General features: G+C 43.7%; 1 protein-coding gene across 1 annotated transcript in view; it reads right to left on the bottom strand.

Moving 5' to 3' along the window:
* LOC113424588 (regulator of G protein signaling 3-like) overlaps positions 1–19,509 on the bottom strand; it is a 48,754-nt gene extending 29,245 nt beyond the window's left edge. Inside the window, exon 1 of the mRNA XM_026686357.2 lies at positions 19,229–19,509. The gene's annotated coding sequence lies outside the window, so the exon portion shown is untranslated. The remainder of the gene's footprint in view (positions 1–19,228) is intronic.
* Positions 19,510–23,220: the final 3,711 nt, after the last annotated feature.

Genomic DNA, 23,220 nt, shown 5'->3' with positions numbered 1-23,220 from the left:
TTCATTTTCCCTGTTTTTAAACCTTAATTCAAGATCACGTGAAGTGTTAAAACCACTTTAAAATGCCTTGGTAAGGCCACACTTGGATATTGCATCCAGTTTTTGCTGCCACAGTGTAAAAAAGATGTGAAGACTCTAGAAAGAGTGCAGAGAAGAGCAACAAAGATAATTAGGGGACTGGAGGCTAAAACATATAAAGAACGATTGCAGGAACTGGATATGTCTAATCTGATGAAAAGAAGGACTAGGGAGACATGATAGCAGTCTTCCAATATCTCAGGGTCTGCCACAAAGAAGAGGGAGTCAAGCTATTCTTCAAAGCACCAGAAGGCAGCATAGGAAGCAATGGGTGGAAACTAACCAAGGAGAGAAGCAACTTAGAACTAAGGAGAAATTTCCTGACAGTTAGAACAATTAATCAGTGGAACAACTTGCCCTGCAGAAGCTGTGAATGCATCAACACTGGAAGCTTTTAAGAAGAGATTGGACAACCATTTGTCTGAAGTGGTGTAGGGTTTCCTGCCTAGGCAGGGGGTTGGACTAGACGACCTCCAAGGTCCCTTCCAACACTTCTATTCTATTCTATTCTATTCTATTCTATTCTACTCTACTCTACTCTACTCTACTCTACTCTACTCTACTCTACTCTAAAGATATTCAGAATTGTTAAAAAGATGAAAAATTCAGGAAAATATTTTTCAGAACAAATATATCAGTGCGGGGGTCCTTGCTGTTCTCTGAGCTTGGTTGTTTTCTTGCTGACATTTCATGACCCATCAGGACTAGCCCCGATGACGTTACCTAGTTAAAGGTAATGAAACATCTGCAAGAAAACAACCAAATTCAGAGAGCACTCGTGTCAGCTTTGGAATCCTTATTCATCGCTGCCACATAGCTTGAGAAAGTGGGAGGGGACGATTTTTATTGAGTAGCTCTAAGTAGACAAAATAGAATTCTTTTGTTAGTTCAAGGTCATGGAGTGTGGCGCAGAAACAAAAAGGAACTTACGTTGGGATTTGTTCCTGTGAGGGGATGATGAATGAAAAGGGGATGGTTTGTAGGCAGGGACAATGTGGGAAGTCTGGGGAACTTTTAGTTTTGAAATTCCACAGATGTGCCAGGTGCTATTCTAATAAAGGTACTTTTGAGATTATGCTTGTCTTGGAGTTGCTGATTGGAATGGAGATTGCCTGGAACGCTGACAACCAAAGGACCCCTCATTTCAACCTTGAGCTACAAATATTCTCCTTTAAAACATATCAATGCCATTTTGCTTAAACAGATGGAGGAAAATCACAACCCCACAGCAGCTGTTCTATTCTGCAAGGTCGATAACAAAGAATAAGCCACCAGTCTTCTTCTCAACCTCTAGAACCCTTGGGTCAGTTCTACCCCAAAGGGTCAGCAAGGTAACAGAGCATGTAGTTCAATCTTGCCTGATCAGGAAATAACGAGGATTTGTAGAACTGAAGTCTGATGTTATCTAGGTAAATACAATAGAGTATAGTGGATAAAATGGCTGTATAAAATTAGCAAGGTACACGGTTTTATGCTGTAAATATAAACGTACATACTGGATAGAATAATAATATAAATTAGCAATGCATGAGGAGTATAACGTTATTTGTTTTATATTTAAGTGTGTATGGCAGAGACAATGCCAGGATGGTCACACTGTATCCAATATTTCAATATATAATCAATAATTTATAGACCCCTCACATCCTGGACATAAACTGTTTCAACTCCTACCCTCAAAATGACGCTATAGAGCACTGCACACCAGAACAACTAGACACAAGAACAGTTTTTTCCCCGAATGCCATCACTCTGCTAAACAAATAATTCCCTCAACACTGTCCAACTATGTACAAAATCTGCACTACTATTACTATTAATCTTCTCATCACTCTTTATCACCCATCTCCTCCCACGTGTGACTGTATGAATGTAACTTTGTTGCTTGTATCCTTACGATTTATAAGGACTGTTTCCTAGTATGATTTGATTGCTTATTGTACCCTATGACTATCACTAAGTGTTGTACCTGATGATTCTTGACAAATGTATCTTTTCTTTTATGTACACCGAGAGCATTTGCACCAAGACAAATTCCTTGCGTGTCCAATCACACTTGGCCAATAAAGAATTCTATTCTATAATTCTTTTGGGGGAGGGGAGGGAAATCTTGCCTGACCTTGAAAAAGCTAAACAAGGTCAGATCTGGTTGGTTGGTACTTCAATGGGACACTGCCAGATATTCCTAGGGCTGGAGGCTACACACAGGAAAACCGAAAAACAACCCGCAAGTCACTTCCACACAATCATCAAAAAAACTGTGTACTATAAGTCAAACTCAACTTGAAGATGCTACCTTTCCTCTACTCCAAGACCCAGTATGATTTCTTTTTAAAATAGTTCCTTCCCCTTCCTATTTCATAGAAACATGGAAAACTGATGGCAGAAAAAGACCTAGTGGTCTCTTGAGGGTTTTTTGTTTGTTTTCTTTTTAATTCATTGATTTATTTATTATTTTTAATTATTATTAATAAAGGAAAATATTTGTAGCTCAGTGTTGAAATGAAGGGTTTCTTGATACTCTCTCGAGCTTGGTTGTTTTCTTGCAGACGTTTCATTACCCAACTAGGTAACGTCATCAGTTTGTTTGGGTAATGACACGTCTGCAAGAAAACAACCAAGCTCAGAGAGCACCGTGGGCCTCTCATTCATTATTATTTTTATTTTATTTTATTTTTTGTTGGATGACAAAAAATTATCCCAAGCATGTTTAAACTCAGTTACTGATGACTGGTCCACTACCTGTGCTGGAAGTTGGTTCCAAGCTTCAGCTATTTTTTCTGTGAAGTCCAGATAGTCCTCAACTTACAACCATAATTGAGCCCAAAATTTCTGTTCTTAAGTGATACATTTGTTAAGTGAGTTTTGCTCTATTCTTGCCACAGTTGTTAATGTTGTGAATCGCTATAATTGATGTTAGTAACCTGGTTGTTAAGTGAATCTATCTTCCCCATTGACTTTGTTTGTCAAAAGTTTACAAAAGTGTGGTCTCAGGACCTTGGGACACAGCAAGACTCGTAAGTATGAACCAGTTGCCAAGCATCTGAATTTTGATCATGTGATCATGGGGATGCTACAAAGATCGTAAATATGAAAAATGGTCATAACTCACTTTTTCCCGGGCCATTGTAACTTTGTGCGGTCACTAAATGAACTGTTAGAATACCTGTAATACTTTCTAACATTACTTTTGAACATCCCTCATGTCAATGTGGGGTTATGCTGTGGCTTTTTTGGCTTTTTCTTTTGCTTAATATTGAAAATGCTGCCTTCTAGAACCTTCTATACAGCCTTAATATATTTAAAGATATATCGCCCTTTTCCTTCTGTCCTCCAGTCTATACATATTCAGTTCTCCCAATCTCTCCTGATATGTTTTGTCCCTTAGCTTAGACCTTCTACCAATTTTGTTGCCTGTCTCTGGACTCACTCAATCTTATCAATTGTTTTAGATACAATATTATGCTTTATGACTGTTTCTCAGGGAGGGGAGAGTGACTCAGCTTCTGTTCTCTTCCATCAATATTTTTGCTCCTGAATGACACATAAATCAAAAATGAATTTTGCTTTCTCAACTCTTTTCTTGCATAGACTTTTTTCTGGTTCGCAAATTAAAAGCGATGATGTAGGATAATGAAATCCTATATTGTACAGTCAGTTCAAAAGCAGTCTCGCTGAATTCAGGGGGTCTTATTTACTAGTACTCAATGAATAGAATAGAATAGAATAGAATAGAATAGAAGTGTTGGAAGGGACCTTGGAGGCTGTCTAGTCCAACCCCCTGCTTAGGCAGGAAACCCTACACCACTTCAGACAAATGGTTGTCCAATCTCTTCTTAAAAGCTTCCAGTGTTGGCGCATTCACAGCTTCTGCAGGGCAAGTTGTTCCACTGATTAATTGTTCTAACTGTCAGGAAATTTCTCCTTAATTCTATGTTGCTTCTCTCCTTGGTTAGTTTCCATCCGTTGCTCCTTGTCCTGCCCTCAGGTGCTTTGGAGAATAGCTTGACTCCCTCTTCTTTGTGGCAGCCCCTGAGATATTGGAAGACTGCCATCATGTCACCTTCTTTTCATCAGACTAGACATACCCAATTCCTGCAACCATTCTTCGTATGTTTTAGCCTCCAGTCCCCTAATCATCTTTGTTGCTCTTCTCTGCACTCTTTCTAGAGTCTCAACATCTTTTTTACATCGTGGCGACCAAAACTGGATGCCGTATTCCAAGTGTGGCCTTCCCAAGGCCTTATAAAGTGGTGTTATTAACACTTCCCTTGATCTTGATTCTATCCCTCGGTTTATGCAGCCTAGAACTGTGTTGGCTTTTTTGGCAGCTGCAGCACACTGCTAACTCACCAGTTGTAAAATATAATATAAAAAAGTAATATAAAACATATTACTGACCAGTAATAACATGGCAAGGCATCCCCCTGGCTATTAATCACTACGAATTAAAGTGGCCTTTACTTCAGGCCTAGGGGGCATATACTAACTAGGGCATATGGGTGAAGGTTACTGATGACCATTATGGGAACAGGATGATGGGCTCGGTGGTTTTTTGGTTTGGTTCAGCAGATCCCTTACATTGCTTTTTTGAACCTCCTGATTTCAGTGGGAATGTGGTTCTGTGGAGATTGGCCATAAAATTATTCCTAATAATATGCCAAGAACACAACTTGATAGCAAAAAAGAAGTGAGCCTTGCATGAGGGAGAGTTAAAAATCCAAAAATGGGAATAAGAGGAGAGGAAAGAGAGCAGACAAGGATACATAAAGAAAGAATGTAAGTGTGCACATTTAAATATAATCCTCTGAAAGATTCCTCCGAGACATTCGTCTCCACAAGATACAAGTAGCCCTCGACTTTCAACAATTCATTTGGTGACTGTTTGAAATGACTCATGACCATTTTTCACACTTACAACCATAGCGGTATCCACACGGTCACATGAAAAAAGTGACTAAGGTCCGTTTTTCACACTTACGACTGTGGCAGTATCCACAAGGTCACATGATCAAAATTCAAATGCTTGGCAACTGGTTCATATTTACAATGGTGGGCAGTGTCCCTGGGGGGTGGGGGTGGGGTTCATGAGATCCCCCTTTGGCGACCTTCTGACAAACAGAGTCAACGGGAAGCTGGATTCATTTAACAACGTGCTACTAACTTACCAATTGCAGTGGTTCACGTCTTTGCACAACAGTGGAAAAACGAAAAGACCCCCTCAGATGAAAGTGTTATTAACAATAATAATTAGAATGCGCAGAGATGGACAGATTAACACTAAAAATAAAGGAGAAGGAAGAAACCAAATACTTTTTAACGTGGGACCTGTTTTACCAATGGTTAACTAACAGACACAGAGGTTAGAAATTAAAGAGGCTAAGAGAACGATTAATTATATAAGGAAAGCTTTCTAATATGGATAAAAGTCAATGTGATTATTATTATGCAATTATTATTAATGATATGTACCATGTTTCTCATACAATAAGGCTGGGTCTTATTTTTTTTTGAGCCCCGAAAAAATGGCTAGGCTATCTTTTCGGGGGTGACTTAATTCCTCCCCCTTGCATCTTTGGGCGGGCAGGCAGCGACGGCTTGGATGTTGACCTCGGCGTTGGTGGGGCACTTCGTATCAGGGTCAACGCAGGCAGCACCATATCCAGGTGTGCAACAAAAGTACTTCCTAATGGCAAGCCCCCAACCATTCCCCCATTTTGCATGTTTTAATATAGGCCTTAATTTGGGTGGAGGGGCTTAATTTCATTTCATGCCTATAAAACATGCTGGGACTTCCTATTGGGGGAGGCCGTATTGTTGGAGAAACAGGGTATATTATGATTATCATTATGATTATCGTTTATTTTTTTCCCCCAATTTTTTTTTTTGTTTAATTTTATTTAAAATACATACATTCAATTCATCTTTCATTTAATGGTGTGCAATCTGGATACAAATATCTTGTGTGATAACAGTTAAATTTTACAACCATATTCATTATTTTAATATTAATTCTCTATTCTCATCTCATTCTTATCATATTGGTATACAAGTTATTTCTATTACTATAACATTCCTCTTCTTAACATATTCAATTCTATGAACATATTTTCTGTATTTCACTGGCCTATTAATTATTTCTAGCTTTCATATTTTTTGTCTAGCCATTGATAAAATAATTCCCGTATCTGGCTTATTGTTTCTTTTGTTGTTCAAAATTAACTGTATTTGGACAACATGCTGTTCATATAGATACTGAGTTCTTTAGGTTTATTAAAGAAAAATGTATCAATAAAATGCATACATTAAAAAGAAACCCCAATTGCCGCGATTCACTTAGCAACGGTGGCAAGAAAGATTTGTAAAACGGGGCAAAACAACAACGGTCTCACTTAGCAACAGGAATTCAGGGCTCAGTTGTGGTCGTAAGTCGAGGACTACCTGTCCAGGGAAAGAGTAGGAAAAGGCCTTGCAAGAGCTTTTGCGTTCAAAAGCGGAAAGAAATCCTTGCTTTTTTGGCTGCCTTCTTTTAGTGTGGTCACCAGCGGCGATGTAAACTAAACAGTGTCATCCACACGCAAGAGAGGCCTTAGTAGAATATTAGGGAGGATGAATTCAGTTTGTGGACTCTTTTGAGAAAATAGCACAAAAACACACCCTCACAAGGAGGGGGAAAAGAGGCAGAGTTCCTGGGAAAGGGCAGTGCTGGCTTCAAGCCTAAACAGAGACATTTCACGCTGCATGATGTTTCTCTGGTTTTGCGTGTTGGGGTCCCTAAACCCAAATACTAGTAGTCCTCAAGTTACGACCACAGCCAAGCCCAACGTTTATGGCGCTAAGTGAAACATTTGTTAAATGAATTCACCCCGTTTTTACGACTTTTTTTTTTGTTTTTTTTTGCCACGGTTAAGCTAATTGCTGCATTTGTTAACTTAATAAAAAGGTTGTGGAGTGAATCTACATTCCCCTTTTGACTTGGCTTGTCGGTCGTTAAATGTGAAAACTGGTCATAAGCCCCCTTTTTGGGGAGGTGCCGTTGTAACTTTGAACGGTCGCTCAGTGAATGGCTGTTAAGTCGAGGACTACCTGTTCGTGCCGAAACAAAGGGAGCTGAGTGGCACTCTGTAGGAACTCAGAGGCTCTCTTATTTCATCGGCCCGCTGCCGACTTTTGTGCAAAGCTTGAAGACGGACAGTTAGAAAGCTGGGACGACTGGACTTGTTCGAGCTTCCAAACTGCATCCAGTTTTGTTCACCACATTATAAAAAAGATGTTGAGACTCTAGAAAAAGTGCAGAGAAAAGCAACCAGGATGATTAGGGGACTGGAGGCTAAAGCATACAACGAACGGTTGCAGGAACTGGGCTTGGCTAGTCTAGTGAAGAGAAGGACCAGGGGAGACATGAGAGCAGTGTTTCAATATTTGAGGGGCTGCCACAGAGAGGAAGGGGTTAATTTATTTTCTAAAGCGCCTGTAGGCCAGACAAGGAATAATGGATGGAAACTGAACAAGGAGAGATTCAACCTGGAAACAAGGAGAAACTTTCTGACAGGGAGAACAATGCTTGTCCTCGGAAGTTGTGGGAGCGCCACCACTGGAGGCTTTCAAGAAGAGATTGGACTGCCATTTGTCAGAAATGGTGTAGGGTCTCCCGCTTGGGCGGAGGGTCGGACTAGATGACCTACAAGTTCCCTTCCAACTCTGATTATCTGTTATCTGAGCTACCCTCCCCACCCTGCCTCTAAATGGTCTCTCTTCTGGAGAAGAGTCGTACAAATTTCTGGCCTGCAAGGAGTCCATCCATTTGCTCTTAGGGACCGATGGGAATCGGTCCAAAGCAGCAACTCCTTCCAGAAGCTAATTCAAAAATTATTTGGCGGAGTCTTGGCATCTGAAGTGGAAAAACACTTCGAGCGGAATTATATTCCACTCATTATCAGTATTATTATTTCTTCTTCTTCTTCTTTTTCTACTGCGCTCTGATACACAATCTGATAGGTGCATGGTGGTGTTGGGAATGATGGGGAAAGTAAAAATAACTGTGTGACTCAAAATCAAAAAGGGGGCGACATGATAGCAATATTCCGATATCTCAGGGATTGCCACAAAGAAGGGAGAGTCAAGCTGTCCTCCAAAGCACCGGAGGGCCTTTGTATGTACATGATCATAACGACTGTGACGATGTTTATATTTTAGCATTTTGGACACCTAGAAAACACACTGTTCGGTATAGAAATGGAATTTGTGGTACAAAACAATGAAAATATTTATTAAAAAAAGGAGAAGAAGCAGCAGCAATGGGTGGGAACTCATCAAGGAGAGAAGCAACTTAGAACTAAGGAGAAATTTCCAGACAGAACAATTTACCAGTGGGAGAACTTGCCTCCAGAAGTTGTGTGTGCCCCAACACTGGAAGTTTTTAAGAAGAGATTGTACAACCATTTGTCTGAAATGGTATAGGGATTCCTGCCTGAGCAGGGGGTTGGACTAGAAGACCTCCAAGGTCCCTTCCAACTCTGCTATTCTGTTATATTTTGTTCCAATTCTCTATTCTATTCTATTCTATTCTATTCTATTCTATTCTATTCTATTCTATTCTATTCTATTCTATTCTATTCTATTCCATTCCATTCCATTCCATTCCATTCCATTCCAATTTCACAAGAAAGAAAAAAATATTTATCCAAATCTAGTCCAGGAACACAGTAAGCTGGCTGAGAGGAGAATTGGAACCAACCACTGAGAGTTTTGGAACCACTAGCTTGTCTCCTTGTCAATTACTATGGAATTCTGATGATCTATAATAATCTAAGACAAGGCTGAGCCATGCAAACAAGTCCTTCACCAGCCTTATACACTCCAAGCGTGTGGTTTTGTCAAGGCCCACAAGTACTATTGTCACAAAGGCTTCTAGAAGTTGAACGGCTACTTCTCCAGAGGGCGCTTGGTGGAGGACAGCTGTGGTTGACCCTTGTCAACTGTCAACACTAACACCTGCATAGCTGGGCTCAATATTGTACGGAGATCTATTTTTGTTTTTGTTTTTTTGTGATCCGTGCAAATCCATCGCTTTTCCTTGTTGGTTTATCAATAAAGGAGAATATTTGTAGCTCAGGGTTGAAACGAGATGTCCTCGGTGCTCTCTTGAGCTTGCTTGTTTTCTTGCAAACGTTTCATTACGCAGGCTAGGCAACGTTGTCACTGCTAGTAGCTTCATTACCTCATCTGGGTAATGAAACGTCTGCAAGAAAACAAGCAAGCTCAGAGGGTACCCAGAACCCCCTCACTGTGTGGTTCATTCAAGGAATCATAGTTAAGCTAATGCGTGCTTGGTGCAATGTCTGAACCAGGTCATTTGTCTCTTTCTGTGAGAAGGAGAGAAGCTCCTTTTGATCTGCTAGAACAGTGTTTCTCCATCCTGACCATCATCCCAAAGGCACTTTTTTTCAAGAGGCAGCTGGACTTTCTGGTTTTTCTTTTGAAGACGTTTCACTTCACACCCAAGAAGTTTCTTCAGCTCTGACTGGATGGTAGGGAATGGAAGGATTTATACTCCTTGCAGACAGCTGGTCATTTGCATTGTTTTAGTTTAAACCTCCAAGTGGCCTCAGCGACTCTCTACAAAGAATGCAAATGACCAGCGGTCTGCAAGGAGTATAAATCCTTCCATTCCCCACTATCCAGTCAGAGCTGAAGAAGCTTCTTGGATGACAAGTGAAAGATCTTCAAAGAAGAACCAGAAAGGTCAGTTGCCTCTTGAAAAAGCACCTTTAGGACAACCATGACCTGGGTCAGGGGTCGCCAACCTTTTGGACCTCAGGGACCACCAAACTCATAATTTTAAATCCTGTGGACCAGAGATCCTGGAAAAATCCCCCCAAAAACAGTCTGCAGGAAAATTCCCCACCCCGTTTTCCTACCGATCGATCATTCTTTAATTTGGGATCGCACGATGTGGTCTCCAGCTCCGTTCTCAGGGGGAGATAGAGAGAGAGACTTTTGGCTTCATGCAAGGAAAGCAGCAGAAGCAGCAAAAGTCTTTCTTTCTCTCCTCCAAATTCCACCAAAATGGTGCAGCCTTAGAGCAGGATGCCTTGCAGGGTCCCAAAGACTCATTTCTGGCGGAGTTTGGGGGAGAGAAAGAAAAACTTTTGCTGCTTTCCTTGCGTGCAGCCAAAAGCAGAAAAAGAAAGGAGCGGAAAGAAGCAGCCCGATGGCCAGGCCAGGCGCATGGGGCGTGTGGGGCAAGTTCCCTCCTCTGCCCTTTCCTCCCCCTTCCCTACCTTGTGTTATTCGCAATGCAAGCAACGTAAGCCTTGTGTTCCCATGCAACCTGGATTAGTTGCTTTGGGAGGTGCTTTGGAAGGGAGATTTCTCTGCAGACCACCCACATTTTCTCATGGACCACCAGTGGTCCCCAGCCTACTGGTTGGCGACCACTGGCCTGGATGACTGAGAATCTCCACAGATACTCAATCTTGGCTATTCACAGGTGTTTGAAATTCAAATCCCAGAATTCCATAGCCGGCATGGCTGCTGATGGGAATTCTGGGAACTGAAGTCCACACATCTGGAAGTTGACAATACTGGGAGACATTGGGCTAGGGACCAAACAAGAGAAGCAACCGGCCTCAGATTCCTGAGTTCCATGTCTGAATGGAGATCTGGATTCTAGTCCTTAAGCCCCATCCACAAGCACATCACATCAGCTCTCAATTACACACGTGTTGCGGATACGAGTTTAGTATCGTTGGTTAAAAATCTGGCAGATTCTCCAAAAGACTGCAGGATATGACTGTCCCACATTGAGTATCTCTGTCAGTTGACCGGGCTTTAAAATACAGCTTGGCTGGCTGGTTTGAGTCACTTAATCAACTCTTTCTTTGTGTGGTGCACTTGTTGTCTGCTGGTTTTTTTTTTAATTATTCCACACCATGAGGAGGAAATGGAACAAGCTGGAAAGGAATGCAAATGGAATGTATTTAGTTATTGTTCTGGGCCACCCACTGCTTTTTAGAGGGCAGCTCTTGGCATACCAGAGTCTTGGATCCACAGAACAAAACAAAAGTACACCCCAGATTCAATCGGCGCCTCTAAACAGAAACTACCAAGTCTTTCAGCTGTTGCGCCATCTTTCCTTCCAGAAATCAAACAAGCGAGGAAGTCCTGGAAGTTGGAAAAATGGTCTTCTGGGCCTCTTGTTTTGTTTTGTTTTTAAATACTAAAGCAGGGAGCACAATTATACTGTTAAAATTCCACGGGGGGGGTGGGGGGAGGCCCAGAAGTTAGCAGTCCCTGCCTGAGCTTATCCTGCCAGCTGAGGCCACCAGGCAGGGAAAGAAGAGTTAAATCTCCAAACTGTGTTTGCACCCCAAGGGAGAGCCAAAGGTCAGGGATGCGTTTCTGGCTTATGTCTCTGTGGAGATGTAAATCGAGCGAGCGGGCGCTTGCAGAAAAAATAGGGAAGGGAAAAAAGACCTGGCTCTTAAGCCCTTCCAAAGCCCTCCTTCTTCGGTCTCTTCTCTTTCTCAAAATACACTTTGTGCCAAACGCCATCGCTTTTCCTTGTCGTCCTGGCACTGCCAGCAGTTGCTAAGCCATCCATCTGGATAGCTTCCCCTTGCAGCCCCTCCATCCAACCCAAAATCAGAGGAATGCCCAGCGTGTAAACAGCTGAAGACCAGGGGCCAGAGGATCTGCTACTGGGAATCTCCAGCAAAGCTGCAGACAAGGGCATATGAACTAACCAGCCTCCTAAACTGGGGGGGAAAATCCCAAAGGGGACATCTAAGTATTTTTCTTCTTTTTTGCTTCTTCTCTTTGTGTGGAGAAGAGACCACAAGCCTCAAGCGGGCAGGAAAATGTCTCTTTGGCTCTGGGGGAGCTATAATTCACCTGCTCTCTCTCTCTGCCTTTGAGAAGAGAAAAGAGCCAAATACTGTATAGTGACAGGGAGACAATTAAAATAAAACAAAGCAAATAAAGCCAGAAAAATGGAAAGGACCGGGGAAGCAATATGAGCTTGCGGAGAATAGGGGCTGTAATCCAACACATCTAACACCAGCAACACCCCCCCCCACCCCGTGAGAACATGTATGTGCACACAACAATGTTGTGTATTTGTGTGGGGGGGGTTTGTCATTTGCGGCCCCGCTGTCTTAAAATACAAATTGAAGAGGGAGGGGTTGTCTCGGGAGCGCCAAAGTCCATGGGTCGTTGCTTCAGGTGTCACTCAAGCGCTTTGCTGAACCAGTCCGAAACCGGCAGGAAAGAGGGCGCGTGGGGGTGGGTGGGGAACCAGCCGATTAAAAGATAGAAGAAAGTACCTCTGGAACCCCCTCAACGAGAGAGAGAGAGAGAGAGAGAGAGAGAGAGAGAGAGAGAGAGAGAGAGAGAGAAGAGGAGAGAGAAGAGGGAGAGGGGGAGATGGGAGAGAAGAAGAGAGAGAGAAGGAAGGAGAGAGAGAAAGAAGGAACAAAGGAGAGAGAGAGAAGGAAGGAAGGAAGGAGAGAGAGAGAGAGAGAGAAGGAAGGAGAGAGAGATGGAAGGAAGGAGAGAGAGAGAAGGAAGGAGAGAGAGGGAGAGAGATGGAAGGGGAGAGAGAGAGAGAGATGGAAGGAGAGAGAGAGAAGGAAGGAGAAAGAGAGAGAAAGAAGGAAGGGGGAGAGAGAGAGAAGGAAGGAGAGAGAAAGAAGGAAGGAGAGAGAGGGAGAGAGATGGAAGGGGAGGGAGACAGAGAAGGAAGGAGAGAGAGAGATGGAAGGAGAAAGAGAGAGAAAGAAGGAAGGAGAGAGAGAAGGAAGGGAGGACAGAGAGAGAAGGAAGGAGAGAGAGGGAGAGAGATGGAAGGGGGGAGAGAGAGAGATGGAAGGAGAAAGAGAGAGAAGAAGGAAGGGGAGAGAGAAAGAAGGAAGGAGAGAGAGAGAAGGAAGGAGATAGAGGGAGAGAGATGGAAGGGGAGGGAGACAGAGAAGGAAGGAGAGAGAGAGATGGAAGGAGAAAGAGAGAGAAAGAAGGAAGGAGAGAGAGAAGGAAGGAGGACAGAGAGAGAAGGAAGGAGAGAGAGGGAGAGAGATGGAAGGGAGAGAGAGAGAGAGATGGAAGGAGAAAGAGAGAGAAAGAAGGAAGGGGAGAGAGAAAGAAGGAAGGAGAGAGAGAGAAGGAAGGAAGGAGGGAGAGAGATGGAAGGGGAGAGAGAGAGAAAGAAGGAAGGAGAGAAAGAGAAGGAAGGAAGGAGAGAGAGAAGGAAGGAGAGAGAGGGAGAGAGATGGAAGGGGAGAGAGAGAGAGAAGGAAGGAGAGAAAGAGAGAGATGGAAGGAGAGAGAGAGATGGAAGGAGAAAGAGAGAGAAAGAAGGAAGGGAGAGAAAGAGAAAGAAGGAAGGAGAGAGAGAAAGAAGGAGAGAGGGAGAGAGATGGAAGGAGAGAGAGAGAAGGAAGGAGAGAGAGATGGAAAGAAGGAGAGAGAGGAGAAGGAAGGAGAGAGAGAGAGAGATGGAAGGAGAGAGAGAGAAGGAAGGAGAGAGAGAGATGGAAGGAGAAAGAGAGAGAAAGAAGGAAGGAGAGAGAGAGATGGAAGGAGAAAGAGAGAGAAAGAAGGAAGGAGAGAGAGAAGGAAGGAAGGAGAGAGAGAGAGAGAAGGAAGGAGAAAGAGAGAGAAAGAAGGAAGGTGAGAGAGAAAGAAGGAAGGAAGAGAGAGAGAGAGAAGGAAGAGAGAGAGAGATGGAAGGAGAAAGAGAGAGAGAGATGGAAGGAGAGAGAGAGAGAGAGAAGGGAGAGAGAGAGAGATGGAAGGAGAAAGAGAGAAATGGAAGGAAGAAAGAGAGAGAAAGAAGGAAGGAGAGAGAGAGAAATGGAAGGAGAAAGAGAAAGAAGGAAGGAGAGAGAGAAAGAAGGAAGGAGTGAGAGAGATGGAAGGAAAAAGAGAGAGAAGGAAGGAAGGAGAGAGAGAGAGAGAAAATCAACTCCTTTGCTCGAAAAGATCAAGGAAGAGACGGAAAGGAAAGCAAGCCACGACCCGGGGCACCGCTGCCCTTCGGCCCTCGCTCACCTTCCCTGGCCAGTTCTCGCGGGCTGCCGGCACAACACTCCCGCCCCGCTGCCTCCCAGCAAGAGCGCCCGAGTGCCAGGCGGGCGGCTCCTCCGGCGCAACCCGTCCGCAGCCACCACCGCCGCCGCAGCTCCCAAGGCAAAGCCGGTCCCTCCTCAGTCGAAGGGAGCGGCAGAAAGCCCCGCGGGCCAAGGGCGAGGCGTGGGCGGCTGCGGGTGGCCCGGTCCTTGGAGAGCGAGCGAGCGCGTAAGAGCCGAGAGGGAGGAGAGAGAGAGAGAGAGGGAGAGAGTGAATGAGAGAAAGAAGGAAGGAGAGGGAGGGAGGGAGGGAGGGAAAGAAGGGAGAGAGAGAGAGGGATCCGAGGCGGCGGCGAGCGCAGCGATCCCTCGATCTTCGCGAGGGGAAGTGAGGGAGAAAGGCGGGAGACTCACGGAAGGGAGTTCAGCCGAGGAGCACCCCTCTCGCGCCCCCCTCCAATGACTAGATAACATAATAAGGCTTTTTTTAAAAAAAAAAAAAAAAGTATAGGTAGTCCTCAACTTACAACACTTCGTTTAGTGACCGTTCGACGTGATAACAGCACTAAAAAAAACACACCACCACCGTTTTTCACACCAGTTGCAGCATCCCCAGGGCCACATGATCCAAATTCGGAAAGTTGGCAATTGACTCCTATTTAGCACCCTTGCAGTGTCCCGGGGGTCACTGTCTCACATTTATGACGGCTGCATAAATGTGAGGGGTCACTTTTTGCTACCTTCCTGGCGAGCCAAGTCAATGGGGAAGCCAGATTCACTTTAACGGGCCGTCTTACGGCCTGAACCATTGTGGCAAGAGAGATTGCAAAATGGGGCTAAATTCACTTAACAACTACCTCGTTGTTAGCCACAGAAATGTGGGGCTCGGTTGTGGTCGTAAGTCGAGGAGCACCTAAACAAAATCTTTAAAATGACTCAATAAATCAGGAGTCCCCAAACTTGGCCAACTTTAAGACTTGTGGACTTCAACTCCCAGAATTCTCCAGCCACCATAGCTGGAGCATAGCTAGCTGGAGAATACTGGGAGTTGAAGTCCACAAGTCTTAAAGTTGGCCAAGTTTGGAGACCTCTGCAATAAATGGATGCCCCTTAACAGATCATTCAAGAGCAGTAAATCAAAGCAGCTAACGGGTCATTTCTGAATCTGCAGGGCTAACACACACGCATTAATCATGACATTCAGTGTGCAGTAAGAAAAAGCATGGGAAAATGCATTAAGATTGTTATAATGATAAGATGTATAAGGTTGAGAGTAGTTTTTAATATGAATGTAAATCATAGCAAGAAATGTATATTAATTATAAATATTTGCACAAGATATATGTACCCAGTTGACACGCTGTTTAATTGAAAGATGGATTTGTTGTAAAATAAAATAAAAAATGTTTAAAAAAAGAAAAAATCATGGGGTGGGGGAGTTTTAAGGGATTCTACTGCTCCCCCATTTTAAGCACTTTAAAAAAAAATTTTTCCCATTATTTTAAAGCCACTGCCTTCCGTGCTATCTGTGTATGCACGATAACTAATATTTTATTTCTAATGCTCCCGCCGCTATGGACAGGGCCCCAATACATTAAAAATAAAATAAAATACAGGTAATCCTCGACTTACAATAGTTCATTTAGTGACCGCTCAAAGTTACAACAGAACTGACACAAGCAACATGACTGTTTTTCATACTTTAGGACCATTTTTCCATGGTCACTTGATCAAAAGTCAAAACAATTGACAACGGGTTCATATCTATGACGGTGGCAGCATCCCAGGCTCATGGGATTATCTTTTTGTGACCTTCTGACAAGCGAAGTCAATGGGGAAGCCAGATTTCACTTAACAACTGAACAACGACAGTGATTCACTTAACAACGGCGCCAAGAAAGGTCGTAAAATGGGACAAAATTCACTTAACAATAGTCTCGCTTAGCAACAGAAATTTTTAGGCTCGATTGTGGTTGTAAGTCGAGGATTACCTGTGAAAACCAAAGATCAGGTAGCAATTAAAAGTTACCTGAAAAGGATACAATCAATATCTACCACGATACTTTTACAATTGCAATGAAAACAACAAGGTGTGGATATGAATATCTAGATCTACTTTCTCTTTACTGATAAACAGAGAAACAATGCCAACATATTTGCAATCCAATGCTTGCCACACACTTGTTGACAAAACACAGGTAGTCCTTGACTTACGACCAGCATTGAGGCCCAGGTTTACCTGGCCAAGTGAGACATCTGTTCAGGGAATTGTACCCCATTTTTATGACTTTTCTGGCCGCTGTTTGTTAAGTGAATCACTGTACTTGTTAAGTTAATAAGCTGGTTGTTAAGTGAATCTGGCTTCCCCATTGACTTTGCTGGTTGGAAGATCCACAAATTGGGGATCACTTGAAAGGGGGAGGGGTCAAGTGATCCCCAATTTGCAGATCTTCCAGCCAGCAAAGGGGCGTGGCAGGACACTTTGACCGTCATAACCATGAGTCGGGTGTCAAGCATCTGAATGTTGATCAAGTAACCATGGGGAAGCTACGACGGTCATAAGTGTGAAGAATAGCAATAGCACTTAGACTTATGCACCACTTCATAGTGCTTTACAGCCCTCTCTAAAATGGTTTACAAAGTCTGCATATTGCCCCCAACAATCTGGGCCCTCATTTTACCTCAGAAGGATGGAAGACTGAGTCAACCTTGAGCCGCTAAGAATTGACCTCCTGGCAGTGGGCAGAGTCAGCGTGCAATACTGCATTCTGACCACTGCACCACCCCGGCTCTTAAAAATAGCAATAGCACTTAGACTTCTATACCGCTTTACAGTGCTTCACAGCCCTCTCTAAGCGCTTTACAGAGTCAGCATAGTATTGCCCCCAGCAATCTGGTTATAAGTAGCTTTTTTCAGTGCCATTGTAACTTCGAACAGTTATAAGTCGAGGACTATCTGTAATGTGCAGCTTTAGTGGTGCCCTTGCCAGATTCTTAAACTCTGTCGACAAACCCCCAGATATAAAGAAATGGAAACAAATGTGGCTGGGCATGCAAGGCCTGCCACGGTGCTGAAGCCAACCTCGCTCCCTCCTTTTGAGATTTTTATTGATTTACTTATTTACTTATTTAGTCAAGCATGTATTAGATAACAGATATAAGTATAAACATGATTATTAATACATGAAATGGATACGAATAAAAAGGGAACATTAGGACAGGGACGGTAGGCACGTTGGTGCGCTTATGCACGTCCCTTACAGATCTCTTAGGAAAGGGGTGAAGTCAATAGTAGACAGTCTAAGGTTAAAGTTTTAGGGGTTTGGGGAAGAAACTACAGAGTCGGGTAGAGTATTCCAGACATTGACCACTCTGTTGCTGAAGTCGTATTTCCTGCAATCAAGTTTGGTGCGGTTAACCTTGAGTTTGTATCCATAGTTTGCTCTTGTGTTGTTATGGTTGAAGCTGAAGTATTCATTGACAGGTAAGTCATTGCAATAGATAATATTATGTACTATGCTTAGATCAGACCGAAGGCGGCATAGTTCTAAGTTGTCTAAGCCTAAAATTTCAAGTCTGTTGGCATAAGGTTTTCTGTTGCGAGTAGAGGAGTGGAGGACTCTTCCCGTGAAATATCCCTGGAGTCTCTCGATTGTATTAATGTCCTATATGCAATGTGGGCTCCAGACAGATGAGCTGTATTCGAGAATTGGTCTAGCAAATGTTTTGTATGCTCTAGTTAGCAGTACAATATTACCGGAGAAAAAGCTACACAGGATTAAGTTAACAACTCTTAATGCCTTTTTGGCTATGTAGTTACAGTGGGCTCTAGATGTCACCTGCAGGAACTCTCAGGGGTACCTGCCTGTTCCAGACCTACCTGTGCTAACTGGGGTGCTCCTTTTCTCCTGTGTGTTTTGAATGCTGGAAAGAGGGAGGGACTGAAGGAAAAGAACAGATCTCTTAACGTTCTGCCTCTTGTGCCCGTCTCCAAAACACACATTTCCATCTACTGGGAAAATACAGCACAGGGTAGAAGCTGGAAATTTACCAAGCTGAGTTAAAGATTAGTGTAAGAGCTGCTTGCATGCAAAATTTAACCTGCCCAAGGACAGTTTAAAATGGTGTATAACAGAATAACAGAGTTGGAAGGGACCTTGGAGGTCTTCTAGTCCAACCCCGTTCCAGCAGGAAACTCTGCCTGCAAAGTGGGGTACGCACTTACCAGGGGTGCACAAGATGACCCACTGGGACGTGGGGGGAAACATTAGACTGTCTGCTTCTATTTATCAGGGGTGCAAAAATACACAAGAAATCGGTGAGGTTGCTAAGAGCTGACGCAAGTTATGCAGAATGCACATAATGTAATACTGTATCTATGGGAGCATGCTTTAGATTAAAAATAAATAAGAATTTAAGCTAGATTAATATTTAATGCGCAAAATATACAAAACGTAATGGATTGGAACTGTTTTATAATGCAAATGATATTAATGTAGCAATAGACATGTATAATAATTTATAAATAACAGAATAACAAGAGTTGGCAGGGATCCCGGAGCTCTTCTAATCCAAACCCTATATTATTTTCCACAAATGATTGTCCAGACCTTTCTTAAAAGCTACCAGTGTTCGAACACCCACAACTTCTAAAGGCAAGTTGTTCGACTGGTTGATTTTTCATACTGACAGGGAATTTCTCCTTAGGTTGCTTCTCTCCTTCCTTAGTTTCCAAACATTGCTTCAAGTCCTGACTTCAGGTGTGTTGGAGAATATGTTGACTCCCTCTTCTTTGTGGCAGCCCCTCAAATATTGGAACACTGCTATCCTGTCACCCCCCTAGTCCTTCTTTTCACTTATTTAGTAGGAAGAAATGAACAAGCGTGCATTGTGGAAGGCACGCTGAAAATAGCTTTACTGATAAAGGCATTGGATCATCGGAGGAAAACGTTGTGAGTTAATCTTAACAATTACTGATAATAACCCTCTTTTGTGAGTGAAAACCCTTTCAAGGCAGCTTGGCAAAAAAACAAAAAAAAACAACACCTTATCGTAAAAGGGAGATATCCATTGAAGCCACTCACCTTTGAGGAAGCTTGGCATATGGAGTTGATAGCCGTGAAGTCTTCGGTTCCCTCCAGGAAGAGAAGCAAAAAATAAAAAAAATAAAAATATGTCAGGACACTGGGACTGTTTCATGCAAATGGTACAGAGAGAGAGAAAGAGAGAGAGGCGAACTCCCCAACTGAAGGGAGTAACACCTGACTCAGGATGTGACGTGTGACAGGGGTGTGAGAGACAGAGGAGTATAGCCCGAGGCGGTCACATCCCCGCTTGTGTGGAATAAACACAACGGGAGTGGGGAAAGGAAAGGTCACACGCATTCGCCTTCAAGCCCTCCGGGGAAAAGTGCAAGAGAGGCTTTACTCTCTCTCTGCCAGAGAGTTTTTGAACACTCACATTTTCCAGTCTCTCCGGTGGCAAAAAAACAACAACAAGAGGAATGCCACAAAATTCAGTGGGGAAAGGGTGGTGGGTGGGTAGGTTTGTTATGGGCGGGCTTGCTATGCTCAACGTCCAGGCTGCCCACCGCTTCAAACTGTTCATGTTAGGAAGGCTGAACACGAAAGAATTTCCTCAGGAGCGCCTGTGTGAATCACAACCGACAGGCTGGTATTGTGCTGACGAGCATTTGGCTTAACGGGGGGGGGGGGGGGAGTTTAGTTTAATTTACAATAGTTTATAAACTAAAGTTTATATGCCACCCTTGGCTGGGTGAGCGCCACACGTAGCTTACAGGTTCTCCTCGACGGTTCGTATAGTGACCATTCAAACCTTACAACGGCACTGAAAAAAAGTGACTTATGAGTGTGTTACATACTTAATGACCGTCGCAGCAAATCCCCACAAGTCACGGGATCAAAATTCAGAGGCTTGGCAAGTGATTTATACAGGTAGTCCTCAACCTTTCATTTAGTGACGGTTCAAAATTATAATGGCGCTGAATGCATTATGACTGTGTTTCACACTTACAACCGTCATGCTCCTGTTATCAAAATTCAGGTGCTTGGAGGCTGATTTATATAGATAGTCCTCGACTTACAACATTTCATTTAGTGACGGTTCAAAATTATAATGGCGCTGAATGCATTATGACTGTGTTTCACACTTACAACCGTCATGCTCCTGTTATCAAAATTCAGGTGCTTGGAGGCTGATTTATATAGATAGTCCTCGACTTACAACATTTCATTTAGTGACCGTTCAAAGCAGAGGTGGTATTCAGCTGGTTCCAACCAGATCTGGAGAACCGGCAGCGGAAATTTTGAGTAGTTAGGAGAACCAGCAAATATCACCTCTGACTGGAGATTATCCTGCCACGCCCACAGAACCAGTAGTAAAAAATTTTTTAATTCCAACACTGGTTCAAAGTTACAGCGGCAGTGAAACAATGAGCTATGACTGGGTTTCACACTTATGACTGTTGCAGCAATCCCCATGGTCACGTGATCAAAATTCAGATGCTTGGCGACGGTTTTATATGGGTAGTTCTCGACTTACAACATTTCATTTAGTGACCATTCAAAGTTACAACGACACCGAAAAAAATGAATGATGACTGTGTTTCACTCTTACGACCGTTGCAGCTTCCCCATGGTCACATGATCAAAATTTAAATGCTTGGCAACTAATTCATATTTGTGAGGGTTGCAGTGTCCCAGGGTCATGTGACTTTCTGACAAGCAAAGACAGATTCACTTAGCAACTATGTTACTAACTTAACTGCTATAGTGATTTGCTTAACAACCATGGCAAGAAAGGTCATAAAATGGGGCAAAATTCCCTTAATGACTGTCTCACTTGTCAACAAAAATTTTAGGCTCAATTGTGGTCGTAAACCAAGGACTACCTATAATCATGGTTAGGGCAAAAGAGTTCCCAATGAGGAAGCCGAAGCTTTTAGTCCCAATCGCTCTGCCATTTTGCTGTGGGGCAAAGAATTCAGAAAAGAGGTTATTACAGGTAGTCCTCGACTTATGACCACAATTGAAGCCAACATTTCTATTGTTAAGTTAGACATTTGTTAAGGGACTTTTGCCCCATTTTACGACCTACCATATTTATTAAGTGAACCACTGCAGTTGACAAGTTAGTAAACCCGGTTGTTAAGTGAAGCTGGCTTTCCGATTTGACTTGGCTTGTCAGAAGGTCACAAAAGGGGGATCACATGACCTCCCGGGACACTGCAACCATCAGAAACATGAATCAGTTTCCAAGCGTGTGAATTTGGATCACATGATCGTGGGGATGTAAGCAGGGGTGGGCTTCAAAAATTTTAGCAACTGGTTCTCTGGCCGGTTGTTGGGTGGGCGTGGCCACGGTGGGTGTGGCCTAGTCGGCCTTCTGCACCACGGGAAGGGGGTGTTTTCACCCTCCCCGGGCTCCGAAGGCTTTCCTTCAGCCTCCTGGAGGGCGAAAACGGCCTCCCCGGGCTCCTGAGGCTCTCTGGAAGCTGGAAACGGGCCCATTTCTGCCCTCCCCGAACTTCTGGGAGGCCTGTTTTTCTCCCTCCCTGAGCCTCCATGCGGGCCCTGCATTCACCTGGGATCCCAAACGGGCCACGTGGGGACTCCTGGGAAGGGCCGGTAGGGCAGCCAGTCATCGGAACCACTGGTTCAGCGAACCAGATGTAAAATTAGCATCCGGTTCACACAAACCGGTGCAAACCGGTAGCCGCCCACCCTTGGATGGAAGTGTGAAAAATGGTCTGACGTCACTTTTTGCAGGGATGTTGTAACCTTGAACAGTCACTAAATGAATGGTTGTAAGTCAAGGACTGCCTGTATAAGTAGAAGTTGGGAATGCTGTAAAAATGTCTTTGGCTTCTGAAGCTGCCAAGAACCCCCCTCACCCCAAACCTCCACCCCAAGATTGACAGGTGATAAAATAAGAACCAGCCCGTTGCTTGTTCCCCTTTTCTCTAGTGGAATCGATCTCTCAGTTTAACTGGTTTCTCTGGGTTTCACAATTCTCCCGGCCAAGGGTGGCAGAATTCGGGCTCACAGGATTGACTAGTTCGTGGTTAAAAACTTGAGGCTAAAAACCCAAGGTCGATAAGTGTTATGTACTTGTTTTGCATAACTCGTAATACTGCATTCCTATTGGACAGATACTGCCGCCTAGTGATTGGTAGATAACAACAGTTCTAATTGGCCTCCTAAGTGGCAGGAGTTTTAAATAAATGCCATTGGTTGCGAGCCGCGAGCAGCCGCTATAAAAAGGGCTGCCGCGGCTCGACTTTAGTTGAAGTTACTGATAGTTCAATAAAGAGCTGAATTCAACTCCGGTCTCGAGTCTGCTTTGTTCTGGCGATAGAAGAATAAGAACGAGCACCGGTGGAAAAGGAAGGAGCTGAGCCCCTCTGACCAGCTGCTCAGCCAAGGGATGTAAACAACACCCCAACCAGGCCCAAAACTTTCAAAAACTCTTCCTCCCTTCAGATTCCTCTTGTTTATCACTAGAACGTACAAGAAGAAAGCCTTGTTTCTATTATCAGCCAAATAGAAGTAAGACGTTCTCACTAACCGCTTTGAATGGAGCAGACTTCCCTCAGCCTTGTACCTTCTAGATACAGGCAGGTCTCAACTTACACCCGTTTGTTTAGTGACTGAAAAAAAAGCGACTCATGGCCGTTTTTCACACTGATAACCCGTTGCAGCATCTCCATGGCCACGCAATGGAAATTTGGATGCTTGGCAACCGGCTAATATTTATGGTGATCGCCATGTCCCAGGGTCATGTGTGACAAGCATTCTGACAAGCCAAGTCAATGGGGAAGTTTTAACAACCCTATTACTAGCTTAACAACTACAGGGATTCACTTAGCGACGGTGGCAAGAAAGATCATAAAAGGGGGCAAAACTCAATCAGCAATTGTCTCCCTGAGTGAGATTTGGGTCTCGATTGTGGTCGTAAGCTGAAGACAAGCTGTAATCCTGATCTTCAGTCCACAGAACAACTAATCAGTACCGCTCTATCAGGTAGGACAGGGGTGCAAAACTCAAGGCCCAGGGGC

Source organism: Notechis scutatus, chromosome 2, assembly GCF_049901735.1.
Source record: "Notechis scutatus isolate UNSWTSFEM ecotype Mainland chromosome 2, rNotScu1.2, whole genome shotgun sequence".
NCBI classification, from domain to species: Eukaryota; Metazoa; Chordata; class Lepidosauria; order Squamata; family Elapidae; genus Notechis; species Notechis scutatus.
The sequence above is the reverse complement of the archived record's forward strand: the minus strand, read 5'-3'. Positions and strand labels throughout refer to the sequence as shown.